The sequence below is a fragment of the Rutidosis leptorrhynchoides genome, chromosome 4 (genome assembly GCF_046630445.1).
Source record: "Rutidosis leptorrhynchoides isolate AG116_Rl617_1_P2 chromosome 4, CSIRO_AGI_Rlap_v1, whole genome shotgun sequence".
NCBI classification, from domain to species: domain Eukaryota; kingdom Viridiplantae; phylum Streptophyta; class Magnoliopsida; order Asterales; family Asteraceae; genus Rutidosis; species Rutidosis leptorrhynchoides.
This window is the reverse complement of record NC_092336.1, coordinates 566,454,330-566,472,708: the sequence shown is the minus strand read 5'-3', so window position 1 is coordinate 566,472,708 and position 18,379 is coordinate 566,454,330. Positions and strand designations below refer to the sequence as shown.

General features: G+C 34.1%; 1 non-coding gene across 1 annotated transcript; it reads left to right on the top strand.

Annotated features, from left to right (window-relative positions):
• Window positions 1–412: 412 nt before the first annotated feature.
• LOC139846182 (small nucleolar RNA R71) lies at window positions 413–519 on the top strand. The gene has a single exon (XR_011758918.1). It is a non-coding gene; the product is annotated as a small nucleolar RNA R71 (small nucleolar RNA).
• Window positions 520–18,379: the final 17,860 nt, after the last annotated feature.

Genomic DNA, 18,379 nt, shown 5'->3' with positions numbered 1-18,379 from the left:
ATTTTGATAATTATTTCCAGGCCTTTGGTTCATATAGGAAACATTCTCTCGTTGTTCCAATGTTGGTTCAATGTGACAATCTTTCAATAAGTGTGGTCCACCGCATAGCTCACAACTGATTCGTATTGCGTGAATATCTTTATTCATCTTTTCCATTCGTCTTTCGAAAGCATCTATTTTTGCGGAAACGGAATCAAAGTCATGGCTAGAATCAGCTCTAGCCGCTTTAGATGATCGAAAGATATCTTTTTCTTAGTGCCACTCATGTGAGTGGGATGCTGTGTTATCAATAATTTTGTAAGCTTCAGTTGCGGTTTTCTTCATAATTGAACCACCAGCTGTTATGTCGATGTCTTTCCGTGTAGCAACGTTGACACCTTGGTAGAATATTTGTACTATTTGATAAGTGTCTAAACCGTGTTGAGGACATCCTCTCAACATCCTTCCGAATCTTGTCCACGCCTCATATAATGTTTCATTTGGCTTTTGTGTGAACGTAACAATTTCTCCTTGAAGTCTCACGGCTTTAGATGCCGGAAAGAATTGTTTAAGAAATTTTTCAACTAAAACATCCCATGTATCAATCGCCCCTTCAGGTAACGATTCTAACCAATCTTTGGCTTCTCCCTTTAAAGTCCAGGGAAACAACATGAGATAGATTTGTTCGTCTTCTACTTCTCGGATTTTGAATAGTGTACAGATCCTATTAAAGGTACGAAGATGTTCGTTGGGATCTTCTTTTGGCGTACCACTATATTGGCACTGATTAGTTACCATGTGTAGGATTTGTCCTTTAATTTCATAATCTGGAGCATTAACTTCTGGTTTAATAATGGCGTGACCTTGGCCAGTGCGCTTAGCTCTCATTCGTTCTTCCATACTTAGAGGTTCTAGATTTTCCATGATTGGATTTGTTGTATCCGAATCACTAGAGGATTCTGATTTAACGGTTTGGGGTTCAGGATCTTGGAATTGTCCTTGAATATCTTCCGGGTTCTTAGTTGTGAAATCGGGTTCAAAAGATGGATTATCGGAAATTTGATTTGGAGTACTTGGTCGACTAGATGACGATTCTAAAGAAAAATCAACGGCGGCGATATTTGTTAAACGATGTCTTGATCGAGTTACAGGTGGTGAACGTATGACCGGCGGTGAACGTCTTGCTCGGTGCATTCACTGAATATCCTATTAGTTTTTAAAAAGGAAAGAAAAATTATATAAGTTATCCAATCAATAGACTTTTCTGATTTTGCCCACGTTTCGAATAGCCAAAAGATGCAGCAGAGGGGCAGGATTCGTTTGGTCTCAATATAATTGAGTACTGTTTGGCTCCAATAACCCGGTCCACGTACAAATCCAACTATTACTACGAACCAGAAAATTTTGATGTCTATCAATTTAACCACTTAAAATAAATTTTCGTAATTTTAAGAAATTTAGAGAAGAAGTAGAAAAAAAAATCTAAGTCCTAAAAACTAGAATGGCGAGAAATAAGAGAGAAAAAGAGTGCGCGTCGAAAAGTGTCGAAAAATGAAAAAGACGAAGAGTGGTTTGTAAACACGCGGTTAATCCAACCTTATAACGATCACTATCTTAAAATTAAAGCTACAAATGGAGATCACTAATTGGAATTGTAATTGATACATAGGTAAACGCGTCGAAAAATAAAAATAAGAAAATAGCGCGAAAAATGGCGTCGCAAAATTCTAAAGCACCTAAAACTTAGTCTAAGGAATAAGTACTTAAGAGATTTTACGGCAAAGCCTAAAAATCTAAAAATGAAAATAACTATGGCAAAACTAAACTTAATACTAAAAGTTGTGACTGAGTCTAAAAATCTAAAGGTAATAAAACTTAAAATAATTTTTTTTTTTTTACGTTTTTTTTTTACGTTTTTTTTTTTTTTTTTACGTTTTTTTTTTTTTTTTACGTTTTTGTTTTTTTTTTTTTTTTGCGTTTTTTTTTTTTTTACGTTTTTTATTTTTATTTTTTACGTTTTTTTTTTTTATATTTTTGCAAATATAAATTAAAAATATAGCGTTTTAGTGCTCCCCGGCAGCGGCGCCAAAAACTTGATGATGTAGCGTGAGGGTACGAAATAGTATTATTTTTAATACAAAATACTACAAAATATGACACAAGTTTTAATTATTTATAGAGTGGGATATACCTAAATCTTGCTACAACACTATAGGCAGTGTACCTAATCGTAGAGTAGTGTAGTTTTTAGTAAGTCCGGTTCGTTCCACAGGGAGCTGGTGATACTTACTATATTTTTAACAACTATATTTATACAAAATATATATAATTATATAAGTAGTAATATTATTATAAAAGGGGGGTTTTACCGTTTAATGACCAGTTTGTCGATTCTATATTTTAAGCGCAAAGATAAATGACGATAATTAAAGTGCGTAAAATAATGACAATAAATAAAATGACAGTAAATAAAATTGCGAGTAATAAAATGACAGTAAATAAAGATACGATGAGAAATATAATAAAAGAATTATGCTTATTTAAACTTCCGTAATCATGATGTTTGACGTGTTGATTTTAATTTATTACCATGGGTTAATTGTCCTTTGTCCTGGTTTATTTGATACGTCTATCTGGTTTTTGTCCATAATAGTCCATCGGTCATAAATATAAAGTGCGAGTATCCTCGTCAAATTACCCTTATACCCGAAGTCAAATATTCCAACTGATTAAGGATTTAAACTGTGACGCAGTTATCACTTCTGTCAACAATTACACCAGTTATCAATGTATGTAATCCACCCCTGTTTTAATTAGTTTATGAATATTAATTCATCCACTTGATCAGAATGAATAATCAATTACCCAACCCAATTGATTAATTAAATGATTATAACAGATTCCATATGAACGTCACTAAATAGGATAACCATAATCATTATTAATTATTAGGTTAATTAATTTGAAGATAGGTTCGACAGACTCCAATGAGTTGTCACTCAATTAGACAATACCCCCCATCTATTAATAGTCAATAATCCAATTTCCACAAGTGTCGGTCTTTTGCCCAAACCTTAATTATGGTCCAAAGTTCAATAACCCAATTTTAGTAATTAGCCCAACATCATGAGTACTTCATTTTAAATAAGCATAATAACGACTTAGCTACGAGACATTAATGTAAAAAGGTTGAACATAACTTACAATGATTAAAAATAGCGTAGCGTTACACGGACAGAATTTCGACTTACACACTCAAACGATCTCTATCATAAATCTTATTATTATCATAATTTAAAATTAAAATTAAGATTATTGTTATATCTGATTACATTAACATTATGATAGAGAATTATAAATATAGATATTGATATTTGATATAGAAAAGTAAGAAAAAGATAGAAAAAATGATCGAAAAAAAAGTCTCCTCAAATTGATCGTAAATCATCGCTTTTATAGCGAAATTAGAATTGAAATTTTCATTTACGACCCCTGAACTATGCTCAATTAACAACTTTTTATTATTTAATATTATTCTTATTATGAATTATTTAAATATTATATTTTATTCTTGTGCATAGTTGACTCGTAATTTTTACACCGTTGCGTCGAGCGCTGAAAGTTGGTTCATGCCTCGGTTCCGGATTTTCGAACGCCCTTTCGTACAATTTTATATCGTGTACTTTGCATTTTGTAACTTGTACTCTTGTCATTTTTAGACGTTCTTCATCAATAATTTGAACCTTTTTGATTGTATCTTGTACTTTTGAGCTTTTTGGACCTTTGCGTCTTCAAATCTTCGTTTTCGTCTTTTGTCTTCGCACTTATTTAAAATAAACGAATATTACTCGAAAATGGAACAATTGCAACTAAAATCTTGTCTTTCTTGGGGGATTTTGCTATGAAATATATGTTCCTTTTTAGCCTTATCAATTGGTCTGACCCCCTGAAACAATAACTTTTATTAGCGGACCTTGGTGAAGTGTTAACGTTATTATCAGGATTGAAATAATACCCACCCTGACTGGGTTCGTGTTGGAAACTATCCAAATTCCTCTCGGCAATTTCCCTAGCGCTTTTCGGTATTTTGTTGCCACCAGGGGTCACCAGAAACGTGGCAGTGCTGTAGCATTTTTCCCCTTTTTGCGGCACCGGTGGCGCAACAGATATCGGCTCCGGGTTGGAAACTGGTGTGGAAGTCTGCGTCTGTGACACGCCACCGGTTTCGGTGGTAGCGTTATGTAACGACCCTACTTTTTCCGTTATCTTTTACCGTTAACTATTTAACGACCGTTAACTGTTATTCGTGCCACGTCATTTCTATGACCTATATTATTATTTTTGTAATAATATATTAATTATTATATGTCAAATGAATATTTGTATTCATATTTTAATTTATACGTTTCTACGTCTCGCGGATTTCCATCCGGCGAATCTTTTCGGTTTTCAAACCAACGGTCGAGTTTTTGGGATTTTTAAGTCCTAATTATTTTAAATATGATATTTTGATGTCATATGATTATATATAGTGTTTATATATTTTATTTGTCGCGTGTGCGTTATCTCTCCGAATATTTAATCGCGTAGCGGTGTTTTCGCGTTTCGGGCTTCGTTCGGGCATTCGGGCCACAAGCTATTGGACATTTATCAAATTTGGGCCACAAAGGGCCCACCCTAGTCAATATTCAGCCGAAAATTCAAGGGGGAGGGGGTATATCCACATTTTGTTTCATTTTGAGATAATACTTACACTTTAAACATTTTCTCAAAACCCTTAATTTCTCTCATTCATTTTCTCCTCCCTCTTTTCTCCTTTGAGTGCCGTCGCCACCACCATCCATAATCCTCATCATCTTCTTCAATCAAGCAAGCAAATCAAAGGGCTTTTATCATATTCGGATTCCTCTCGTTCTTCTCTACACGATCATACTCTTCGATTCTTGATTAGGGTATAAACCCTAACCCTAACTTTTCAATTTTTCATTTATTTTTCTGATTTTACATGTTATATTAGTAGTATGATGATTATGTGTTATTGTATTGTTGTTTGTATGCGTAGAATTACTCGATTATACATGTTTTCGGTTTGATTATTTTGGGACAGCAGCTTATTCGTTCATTTCTGGTTTTGTAACTGATATAAAAGTGAAATTAAATTGTTTAGATGAGTTCCTCTCATCAAGACATTAATTTTAGACTCCGGATTCATGTCGTTTCGATTCCCGGAGCTTAAGATATGATTAAAATGGTGTTTTGTAAAGATTAAATGGTGAAAACGAATTGGTTCAGTTATGGTCCGACTTTGTGACCATTTTTGGAGTCCTTAGGGTGTACTAGTGTGTTAGGATTGATGATGGGATGAACTTTCATGTTCGGGTCATCGAAATCCGAGCCACGGATCACCCGTTATGACTAAAATACGTTTTTGAGCGGATTAAAGGTACAAATTGTTTAAGGGCTGTAAGTCACGACTTGGTGACTGTTCTTGGAGTGTTCTTGAGTTCATAATTGTGTCGGGTGGTTTGAGTAGGTGGAGTTGCATATGTGGCTTGCCCGAAACCGACACCCGGGGCTCAAGATACGACCCGATGAACTTTTAAACTTAAAACTTATGGTTAAATATTGAAACTTATGATAAAAATAATGATTTTCATTATTCATTAATTACTTATGATATAAGAAGTAATTATTATCATTTAAGACTTATGATATATATTTATTATATCATTTAATTATTACTTATGATTTAATTAACATTTTAATTAAACTTATGATTAATAATACTTTTATTATTAATGAAAAATACTTATGATAAGTATTAAATTTATTTTATGAGGATATTATTTTAAGACTTATAATAAAGTTTAAATAATTATTTAATTATTATAAGACTTAATTATTATTTAATTATGATTTAATTATTAAATACTTATGATTTAATAATTTTAATTAGAAACTTATGCTATAATTAATAATTCATTATTAATTTTTAATACTTATGATATGATTTAAATATGATATGATTTAAAGATTATTATTATTAATAATATTTATAATATGGTTAATATTTAATTAATTAATTAAATACTTATGTTATACTAATTATAACATTTCAACTTATATTAACTTTAATAATTCATTTTATCTAATTAAACTTATGTTAAGACATAATTATACACTTTTGACTTAAATTAACATTATAACCTATGTTATTATTATAATTTACACTTTTCAAATTAATGTTGACTATGTTTGACCAAGGTTGACTTTTGAGTTGACTTTCGGTTGACTTTGACTTTCAGTTGACTTCTGTTGACTTTCTAAATAAGGAAACTTTCCTAACTTAAAACTTTCTAAAAATAGAAACTTTCTAAATTTGGAAACTTTCCAAAAATAGAAACTTTCCAAAAATAGAAACTTTCCAAAAATAGAAACTTTCCTAAAATAGAAACTTTCCAAAAATGGAAACCTGCTAAAAATAGAAACTTTCTAGAAATAGAAAGTGTGTGTCCGTACGCTGTTCCGATCAAACCGATGCATGTTGAGTATTGTTCTATGTCTACTTGCAACATGTACAATAGCTATCATACTAAGACTTGACCTAAGTTAGTTATTTATATCGACCTGCTTTATTTATAGGTCGGCGTTGTGATCATTCATGATCACTTTACTTCATTTGCTGTTCGCATAATTGTGTGGTTACTTCGTTTGCTAATAAGGTGAGTTATAGTCCCATTTTTCTATTTTAAATCTTTTGGGATGAGAATACATGCAATTTATTTTATATTTTGGACACAAGTGGAAGTTGGTTTAAATTATTCATTGTGAGTTGAACAAAAATATTCCCTAGTCTGGTAACTGTAATCACTGGTTTCTACTGGTGAACGCGAATCCTATGGATAGATCTATCGGGTTTGACAACCCCATTTCGAGCTAGTCGCGCTAGCAATTTATAATCGGAATGTTTAGTACTTCGTATTTTGTTGTAGATACACTTGTTCGGTGTATATTATTTATTGTGTTTGGCAAGGGTAAATAAATGGTTAAGTGGTTACCAGGTGGCTCACGGAAAATGGAATAATGTTTTATTATATGTTTTCTAGCATATAATTTGGTGGTTCAAAAAGGAGTTTTTATGTTTTCAAACATAAATTTTTATTGTTTAAATTAAATATTGTTTGCAATATTAAACCTATAATTCACTCAACATTTTTGTTGACAGTTACTCGCATGTTTTATTCTCAGGTTCATGATTGATTGCTTCCGCTGTGCTTAGAGAGTCTGCATATTTATGATGGCAGCTTTTGTTAAACATTAACTTGCATTCTATTTTGTTACATTAAAAAGTGGTTGTTTGTTGACTTTATTTTGGTCAACTTTTGGTTAAAGTATTATTGTATAGTTTTTCTAAACTTATACATTTTAGTAGATTTCCTTTATAGGAAATCATTTTTAAATAAAGAATGCAAGGTTGTTTTATTAAATTCATATAGAGTTTCGATCAAGCTGTGGGACCAAGTGACGGAGCCGTTAAGTGTTTTGACGGAGTCGTCACAGTTGGTATCAGAGCTCTGGTTGTAGGGAATTAGGCTGCATTGATGTCGTTACCCGGGTCAATAGGGTGCATTAGTGAGTCTAGTCTACAGCCCGGCCTATTATATATTATTATATGTGATTATTTGTGTCGTGTTGGTATGTATATTGTTATCATACATACATTTCTATTATATTCTGAATCCGGGAGGAACTCCCATTCCGATTTAAACGTATTCTCCGACTCATGCGAGTTCATCTTTTAAAGGAACACCTCGGTTAGTGAAACCGAGGGGGTGTCATTCTTGACTTCTGGAATTCTCGACATTTCTATGTCATAATTAGTGTTTATTGATATAACGTTTAAGTTACATTACGTGTTCTAGAATTCTCGGCATTTCTATGTCATCTATTATGGTTATGTATATAACGTTTGAGTTATATTACGCGAGATGTCATTCTTGACTTCTAAATGCTCGGCATTTCAATGTCAGCTATTATGTTTAGGTATATAACATTTTTGTTATATTACGTGCATTTGTGCCGTTGTGCCTATGTGCTTTGGTTGTTGAAACGGAAAACGTCATTCTTACTTTTAGAGATTCTTGGTACTTCAAAGACATTTTTATGTCATCGTTACTTCTATTCATTACTTTCGATGTCTTTGTCTCTTGTGCTATCCTTAGCACATTGTTAAGAAATTGTTTTAGAGAAATTGTGTTGAAATTCGAGGTTGACCACGTGTCCTGACCTTATGTAGTGATATTGGAATGGAACTATGAATTAACGAAAATATAATGGCGTCAGGCCAACGTGATTATATTACGTTAATTCATAAAAAGTCTCAATATTGTGACATGAGGAATAGAAAGTTAGTCAAAGAAAATTTGTACACCACTCATTCGGAAATTCTAACGTTGTTACATGAGTAAGGAAGATACTCATTATCTTATTTGTTGATATACGAGAGACTCGTCTTAACCGAACTACTTACCCCATGTTTTATCATTCATAACTCGCTTGTTAGTGACAGCTTCGCACGTGACTAGTTTTGACCCAAGGACTTGTGTCCTGATAAAAGTCAAAACAATATTTAACTCATTGGTTCTCATGACCTCGTAGCATTTATTGATTAGATGTCGCAAGACGATTCAAGTCCTTCACCCGAGCTTTAACGGTCTTACTTCAACTCGTAACCTTTGTAATGCGGATACCCTGCTTTTCATTTAAAATTTTTACACATTTGTGTAATTGGGCGGTTCTCATGAGATTTATGGGCGAATAGAAGTAATGAAATATTTTGTCATGTATACTAATTATAAAATCATATATGTACGTATGAATTCGAATGGATAAATTTACCCTTACCTATTTTGGCTAGTATACACTAAATTGTACCTTCAAAATTATTTTAAAATCACTCATGTCGAGTTGTCTAGTTAACTCAAATTGTTTTACGTAAAATGGTACACGTTGTACATACTTCTAAATTTACTAAGAGCTTCGTTCCATTTATGGGGTTACATCAGACGTTTAAAGCTTTTTCAAAACTTCTTTGATTGATTACATTAGAATTTTCGCATTACTCTACAGAGTGTTTGGATCACCGTTCTTCTCATTCTCCATTTAAGGATGAAATTTACCATTAAGTTCATTGATAGAAGTTCTTACACCAGTTTGGATGCCGGTTTTATAAAATTTGTTGGAAAGTCTTTGCGCCCATAAAATTTTCCCTCTTATGGTTGGACATGGCCGAAACGCGGACCGATAAATCAACTTTCTGGGGTACACTCGGTGGTCACCCTATTATAGAAAAGGCGCTAGGTGGGTTTCTACCCCAACTGTTGTTATAATGGGTATCATGGATATATTACTCTAGACCGTTTGAGGAGTTTCTACTCTCAATTTTCGCTGTCAACCGCAACACCCTCGTAAACATCAATCCTAGGATTCGATACTTTAGGGTGCACGAAATTATTTTTGGAGATTCATCTCACCTGGAGTCGGCCATTCTTTATAACCCATGATTCGCGTTCTTTTCATCCGCACATAAATTTAAGAATATGGATGAATTATAGATTTCCTCGCTAGTTGTACAAGGAAGTTCACTCTCGATGAAATATCACACCTTTCGTACGCATTCCTTTCGGGAATGTAATGAAAATTTACTTTGAAGACCATGATCCTCGTTATCTCCTTTGAGAGAATTGCCTTATATATCTATGTCACCGATGTGACTACTCCATATAGTTATCCCTTCATTGTTGCGACTATGTTTCATTCGTCCCAGTTCGTCTCCTTGGGGAGCTTCTGTTTTGTTTGATAAGAAGAAAGATGGTTCGTTCCAATTGTGTATTGATTATCGCGAGTTAAACAAGCTTACTATTAAGAATCGTTATCCTTTTTTTGAGAATTGATGATCTGTTCGATCAGCTTCAAGGTTCGTCTGTTTATTCAAAAATTGATCTTCGTTCTAGCTATCATCAGTTGCGTGTTAAAGAATCTGATGTTTCGAAAACTGCTTTTCGCACCCGTTACGGTCACTTTGAATTTCTTGTTATGCCGTTCAGATTGACTAACGCACCTGCTGTGTCATGGACCTCATGAACCGTGTGTGTAGACCTTGTCTGGACAAGTTCGTTATCGTTTTCATCGGTGATATTCTTACCTATTCCAAGAGTGATCATGAACACGAAGAACATCCGAAGTCGGTGCTTGATTTGTTGAGAACGGAAGAGCTTTACGCTAAGTTCTCTAAGTGTGCGTTCTGGTTGAAAGAAGTTCGGTTCCTTAGACACGTTGTTAGTAAGAAGGGAATTCAAGTTGATTCCGCTAAGGTTGAGGCGACTGAGAAGTGGGAAATTCCGAAAACTCCTACTCAGATTCGCCGGTTCCTAGGTTTGGCAGGCTATTATAAAAGGTTCATTCAAGATTTCTCTCGTATAGCGAAACCTCTTACTGCTTTAACGCACAAGAGGAAGAAGTATGAGCGGAAGGATGAACAAGGGATTGCTTTTCAAATTTTGAAGAAGAAGTTGACTACCGCTCCGATATTGTCCCTACCTGAGGGTAATGATGATTTTGTTGTTTGTTGTGATGCTTCGCGTCAAGGCTTTGGTTGCGTTTTGATGCAACGAAAGAAAGTTATTGCGTACGCGTCACGACAGTTGAAAATTTACAAGCAGAATTACACAACCCATGATTTGGAGTTGGGGAATGTTGTGTTTGCGCTTAAGATTTGGAGACATTATCTTTATGGGGTCAAAAGTACAGTGTACACTGATCACAAGAGTCTTCAACATATTCTTGATCAAAAACAGCTAAATATGAAGCAGCGATGACGGGTTGAGACGATGAATGATTATGATTTCGAACTTTTATATCGTCCTGGAAAGGCCAATGTTGTGGCTGGTGCTTTGAGTCGAAAGGAGAGAGTTGAACCTCGTAGGTTTAGAGCCTTAAATATGACCATTCGAACAAACCTCACAAGGCAGATTCTTGCAGCTCAACAAGAAGCCTTGAAGGAGGAAAATTTTGTAACGGGAAGGTCCGAGGCTTGAGTAAACAGTTAGAGGTACAAACCGATGGTAATCAGTATTTTGCAGGATGCCTTTGGGTTCCGAAGTTCGGTGATCTATGAAAACTTGTTTTAGATGAGGCTCATAAGTCTAGGTACTCTATTCATCCTGGTTCAGGAAAGATGTATCATGATCTTAAGGAGCTGTATTGGTGGCCTAATTTGAAAGCTGATGTGGCAACGTATGTGGCTAAGTGTTTGACCTGCGCTAAGGTTAAAGCTGAACATCATAAACCGTCTGGACTTTTGGTGCAACCTGAAATCCCCGAGTGGAAGTGGGAAGGTATTACGATGGACTTTATTACGAAATTACCGAGAGTTGTGGGTGGTTATGATACCATTTGGGTAATTGTTGACCGACTCCCTAAGTTAACTCATTTCTTGCCAGTTAAGGAAACAGATTCAATGAAGGAGCTTGCTCGTTTGTATTTGAGGGAGATTGTTTCGAGACATGATGTTCTCGTATCGACTATTTTGGACCGAGACAATCGATTTACATCGAGGTTTTGGCAGTCCTTACAAGATGCTTTAGGAACTAAATTGGATATGAGCACCGCTTATCATCCACAGTCGGATAGTCAGAGTGAAAGGACTATCCAAACGTTGGAAGGCATGTTGAGGGCATGCGTAATAGATTTTGGCAATGATTGGGATAGATACTTGCAGTTGGCTAAATTTTCTTATAACACCAAGTTATCATGCAAGTATTAAAGCCGCACTGTTTGAAGCTCTGTATGGTAGAAAGTGTAGGTCTCCTGTTTGTTGGAATGAGGTTGGGGATGCTCAACTCACAGGTCCATAAATTATTCATGAGACTACCGAGAAGATCGACAGATTAAAGAAAGGTTAAGAACCGCCAGAAGCCGGAAAAAGAGAGCTATGCCAATAAGAAGAGGAATGATATTGAATTTCAGGTCGGTGATCTTGTTGTGTTGAAAGTATCACCTTGGAAAGGTGTGATACGTTTTGGTAAGAGGGGAAAGTTGAATCCTCGTTTTGATGGACCTTTTGAGATCATTGAGAGAGTTGGACCCGTGGCTTATCGTTTAAAATTTTGCCACAAGAACTCAATGCTGTTCACGATGTTTTTCATGTATTGAATTTGAAGAAGTGTTTGGCCGAGGCCGATGAGACAATTCCTCTTGACGAACTTCATGTTGATAAGCAACTACGTTTTATTGAGGAACCTGTTGAAATTCTGGATCGAAAGGTTAAGACTCTTAAACAGAGTAGAATTCCTATTGTTCGAGTTAGATGGAACGACGCGGTCCCGAGTTCACTTGGGAGCGTGAAGATTAAATGAAGCAGAAGTACCCGCATTTATTCCCAGATGCTGAGTCAACCCTGCACCTGCTTAAATTTCGGGACGAAATTTCCGTAACGGGAAGGTACTGTAACGACCCTACTTTTTCCGTTATCTTTTACCGTTAACTATTTAACGACCGTTAACTGTTATTCGTGCCACGTCATTTCTATGACCTATATTATTATTTTTGTAATAATATATTAATTATTATATGTCAAATGAATATTTGTATTCATATTTTAATTTATACGTTTCTACGTCTCGCGGATTTCCATCCGGCGAATCTTTTCGGTTTTCAAACCAACGGTCGAGTTTTTGGGATTTTTAAGTCCTAATTATTTTAAATATGATATTTTGATGTCATATGATTATATATAGTGTTTATATATTTTATTTGTCGCGTGTGCGTTATCTCTCCGAATATTTAATCGCGTAGCGGTGTTTTCGCGTTTCGGGCTTCGTTCGGGCATTCGGGCCACAAGCTATTGGACATTTATCAAATTTGGGCCACAAAGGGCCCACCCTAGTCAATATTCAGCCGAAAATTCAAGGGGGAGGGGGTATATCCACATTTTGTTTCATTTTGAGATAATACTTACACTTTAAACATTTTCTCAAAACCCTTAATTTCTCTCATTCATTTTCTCCTCCCTCTTTTCTCCTTTGAGTGCCGTCGCCACCACCATCCATAATCCTCATCATCTTCTTCAATCAAGCAAGCAAATCAAAGGGCTTTTATCATATTCGGATTCCTCTCGTTCTTCTCTACACGATCATACTCTTCGATTCTTGATTAGGGTATAAACCCTAACCCTAACTTTTCAATTTTTCATTTATTTTTCTGATTTTACATGTTATATTAGTAGTATGATGATTATGTGTTATTGTATTGTTGTTTGTATGCGTAGAATTACTCGATTATACATGTTTTCGGTTTGATTATTTTGGGACAGCAGCTTATTCGTTCATTTCTGGTTTTGTAACTGATATAAAAGTGAAATTAAATTGTTTAGATGAGTTCCTCTCATCAAGACATTAATTTTAGACTCCGGATTCATGTCGTTTCGATTCCCGGAGCTTAAGATATGATTAAAATGGTGTTTTGTAAAGATTAAATGGTGAAAACGAATTGGTTCAGTTATGGTCCGACTTTGTGACCATTTTTGGAGTCCTTAGGGTGTACTAGTGTGTTAGGATTGATGATGGGATGAACTTTCATGTTCGGGTCATCGAAATCCGAGCCACGGATCACCCGTTATGACTAAAATACGTTTTTGAGCGGATTAAAGGTACAAATTGTTTAAGGGCTGTAAGTCACGACTTGGTGACTGTTCTTGGAGTGTTCTTGAGTTCATAATTGTGTCGGGTGGTTTGAGTAGGTGGAGTTGCATATGTGGCTTGCCCGAAACCGACACCCGGGGCTCAAGATACGACCCGATGAACTTTTAAACTTAAAACTTATGGTTAAATATTGAAACTTATGATAAAAATAATGATTTTCATTATTCATTAATTACTTATGATATAAGAAGTAATTATTATCATTTAAGACTTATGATATATATTTATTATATCATTTAATTATTACTTATGATTTAATTAACATTTTAATTAAACTTATGATTAATAATACTTTTATTATTAATGAAAAATACTTATGATAAGTATTAAATTTATTTTATGAGGATATTATTTTAAGACTTATAATAAAGTTTAAATAATTATTTAATTATTATAAGACTTAATTATTATTTAATTATGATTTAATTATTAAATACTTATGATTTAATAATTTTAATTAGAAACTTATGCTATAATTAATAATTCATTATTAATTTTTAATACTTATGATATGATTTAAATATGATATGATTTAAAGATTATTATTATTAATAATATTTATAATATGGTTAATATTTAATTAATTAATTAAATACTTATGTTATACTAATTATAACATTTCAACTTATATTAACTTTAATAATTCATTTTATCTAATTAAACTTATGTTAAGACATAATTATACACTTTTGACTTAAATTAACATTATAACCTATGTTATTATTATAATTTACACTTTTCAAATTAATGTTGACTATGTTTGACCAAGGTTGACTTTTGAGTTGACTTTCGGTTGACTTTGACTTTCAGTTGACTTCTGTTGACTTTCTAAATAAGGAAACTTTCCTAACTTAAAACTTTCTAAAAATAGAAACTTTCTAAATTTGGAAACTTTCCAAAAATAGAAACTTTCCAAAAATAGAAACTTTCCAAAAATAGAAACTTTCCTAAAATAGAAACTTTCCAAAAATGGAAACCTGCTAAAAATAGAAACTTTCTAGAAATAGAAAGTGTGTGTCCGTACGCTGTTCCGATCAAACCGATGCATGTTGAGTATTGTTCTATGTCTACTTGCAACATGTACAATAGCTATCATACTAAGACTTGACCTAAGTTAGTTATTTATATCGACCTGCTTTATTTATAGGTCGGCGTTGTGATCATTCATGATCACTTTACTTCATTTGCTGTTCGCATAATTGTGTGGTTACTTCGTTTGCTAATAAGGTGAGTTATAGTCCCATTTTTCTATTTTAAATCTTTTGGGATGAGAATACATGCAATTTATTTTATATTTTGGACACAAGTGGAAGTTGGTTTAAATTATTCATTGTGAGTTGAACAAAAATATTCCCTAGTCTGGTAACTGTAATCACTGGTTTCTACTGGTGAACGCGAATCCTATGGATAGATCTATCGGGTTTGACAACCCCATTTCGAGCTAGTCGCGCTAGCAATTTATAATCGGAATGTTTAGTACTTCGTATTTTGTTGTAGATACACTTGTTCGGTGTATATTATTTATTGTGTTTGGCAAGGGTAAATAAATGGTTAAGTGGTTACCAGGTGGCTCACGGAAAATGGAATAATGTTTTATTATATGTTTTCTAGCATATAATTTGGTGGTTCAAAAAGGAGTTTTTATGTTTTCAAACATAAATTTTTATTGTTTAAATTAAATATTGTTTGCAATATTAAACCTATAATTCACTCAACATTTTTGTTGACAGTTACTCGCATGTTTTATTCTCAGGTTCATGATTGATTGCTTCCGCTGTGCTTAGAGAGTCTGCATATTTATGATGGCAGCTTTTGTTAAACATTAACTTGCATTCTATTTTGTTACATTAAAAAGTGGTTGTTTGTTGACTTTATTTTGGTCAACTTTTGGTTAAAGTATTATTGTATAGTTTTTCTAAACTTATACATTTTAGTAGATTTCCTTTATAGGAAATCATTTTTAAATAAAGAATGCAAGGTTGTTTTATTAAATTCATATAGAGTTTCGATCAAGCTGTGGGACCAAGTGACGGAGCCGTTAAGTGTTTTGACGGAGTCGTCACACGTTAGTCGACGACTCAACGACAGGCTCTCCTCCCTTACGGGGATCACCATTGGAAAGCTTGGACTTCTCTACTTTCTTGAGCTTTAAACCCTCAAGCGTGGGGCGGCGAATGGCTTGCCGGAAGTCCATCTCTACACAAGTTAAGAATATATATATTAAAATATTGACGAAGGGAGTACTTACAAAGAACGCTACGGCATCAAGAGCATACCCATTCCGTTATGAAGAATCATCGGCACCTTGTTCGCCCATGGACAGTAACATTGAATGTTACCTAGCTTCAGTATCACCTCCGTGTAAGGACGCATGTCTAGTTCCGCGTCCTTACAGAATTTGAATAACGCACGCTCCTCCGGATTCAAATCCGGTGTCTTTGAAAGATCGGGTGACCGGCTGAAGTGCCACGGGACCAAGTGGGCATGCCCTTCGCCAAGCACGTTCTGGTGAACATAAACATACATATCCCTCCAGTCATGGAGGGAGGGAGATTTCTTCGAAGTGAAATTGCACTTCTTCTCGAAGGTATACCAACCCTTCCCGGAAGCAGATAATTTAAAGGTCGCTCGAAAAACGTTTAGGAGGGCAGGACGGTTCTGCCCCCTAAAAAACATCTCAAATATGATCACGCGTTGCCACGCATGAGGATGAAGCTGGGAGACACTAATATGGTGGTGTTCAAGAACAGACGCTACGAAAGGTGATAGCGGTAAGCGCATATTGCCTATCGAAATCGCCTTCATATATAACGTGAAGTGTTTTGGAGGAGGGATGTGAGCACATTGTTCATTCGTCGACACCATAACATGCCAATTGGCAAGCGGTGGATATTCACCTATAAAGTCTTCAAGTTGATCGGTCGTAACGTTACTACGTTCCGTCACAACATCTGTCTTAGACATTCTGCACTAACCTTTGAAAGAAATAACGTGACGGTACGCAATGAAAAATGTGGAAGTACGTGAGTATATTCGCAACAGATGGCTTGAATATAAGTGTGCAAACGCTAGGGGTAAGTGAAAATGAGGAGGTAAAAACCCTATTTGTGATGACCCGGAAATTTCTGACCAAATTTAAACTTAATCTTTGTATGATTAACATTTCTGACACGATAAGCAAAGTCTGTAAAACTGAATCTCAAAATTTTTGAACTACTTTTATATATTTAAATACCCTTCGGTTGTTTTCGACGATTCGCGAACAATTATATTAAATAGATACATATATACTATAACTTGAAAAGGTAACAATGTATTAATTGTTTGATACCGTACATTAAACTTATTGGTTTAAATATTTATTTGAATATATATGATAAGTTGAAATATTTATTATTAAAATTTATTTATAAATAACTTCCAATGTGTATTTAAAAAACTGATTTATATATATTAAAAAGATTATACATTACCATAATATCAAGTTATTTAGTAAACGATAGTAACATTTCAAATTGCTACAGTACCCAAAATGCTACAGTGTTTTTAAAAATCACTATTTGCTACAGTGAAATTGACTTTGCTACAGTGAATTGCTACAGTAAAAATTGACTTTGCTACAGTAACTTTGCTACAGTGGTATATTTTATGGATGATTTAAGACTATATTTTGACAAAGGTACGATTCACGAAACGTAAAGTACAAGTTTTCTCAGCGTACGAAAGGGCGTTCGAAAAACCGGAACCGGGACATAAGTCGAGTGACAACGTACGACTTATCGGAACAAAAATTACAAGTCAACTATGCACGTGAATTTAATATAATATATAATTAATTAATTTAAATTATATATATTATATTTATATTTATTTTATATTATGTCGACAAGCTAGGAGCCAAAACAATGTGAGCTGTCCCTGGTCCTCATGCGAGTCGCATGGCCAGAAGGCCATTTCCATGCGAGTCGCATGACTCCAGATTTCAGGCCACATCTATAAATTTCAGTGTTTTCGCTCGATTTAAATCACACACATACACAAATATATATATACTCCGTAATATTATTTATTATTATTTATTATTATTATTATTATTATTATTATTAAGATTATTATTAATCTTATTATTATTTTTTTATTATTATTAGTGTTATTATTTTTGCGATACAAAAATAATAATGTACAAAAAAATATTACGACGGAGTGATGTCCAAGTAATTTTCAAAACGAGTTTCCGAGCGAGCTAGAGCTAAAGAAAATATGGGTTATTGCCAAGGAAATTATGGGTAATGTTCGGGGGTATTTTTGTGAATCAAACCTAGTGTTTATCATCTCCGATGCGTCTACGTGCTTTCCTGCAATATTGTATATCAATATTAAACTGTGAGTTTCATATGATCCCTTTTACTCTCTATATTTTTGGGCTGAGAATACATGCGCAGTTTTATAAACTGTTTTACTAAATGGATACAAATACTAAAACTGATTTTGTGTGAGTTTCATATGATCCCTTTTACTCAATATATTTTTGGGCTGAGAATACATGCGACTGTTTATAAATACTAAAAATACTAGATTTATATGCGTGAGTTTCATAAGATCCCTTTTACTCTCTACATTTTTGGGCTGAGAATACATGC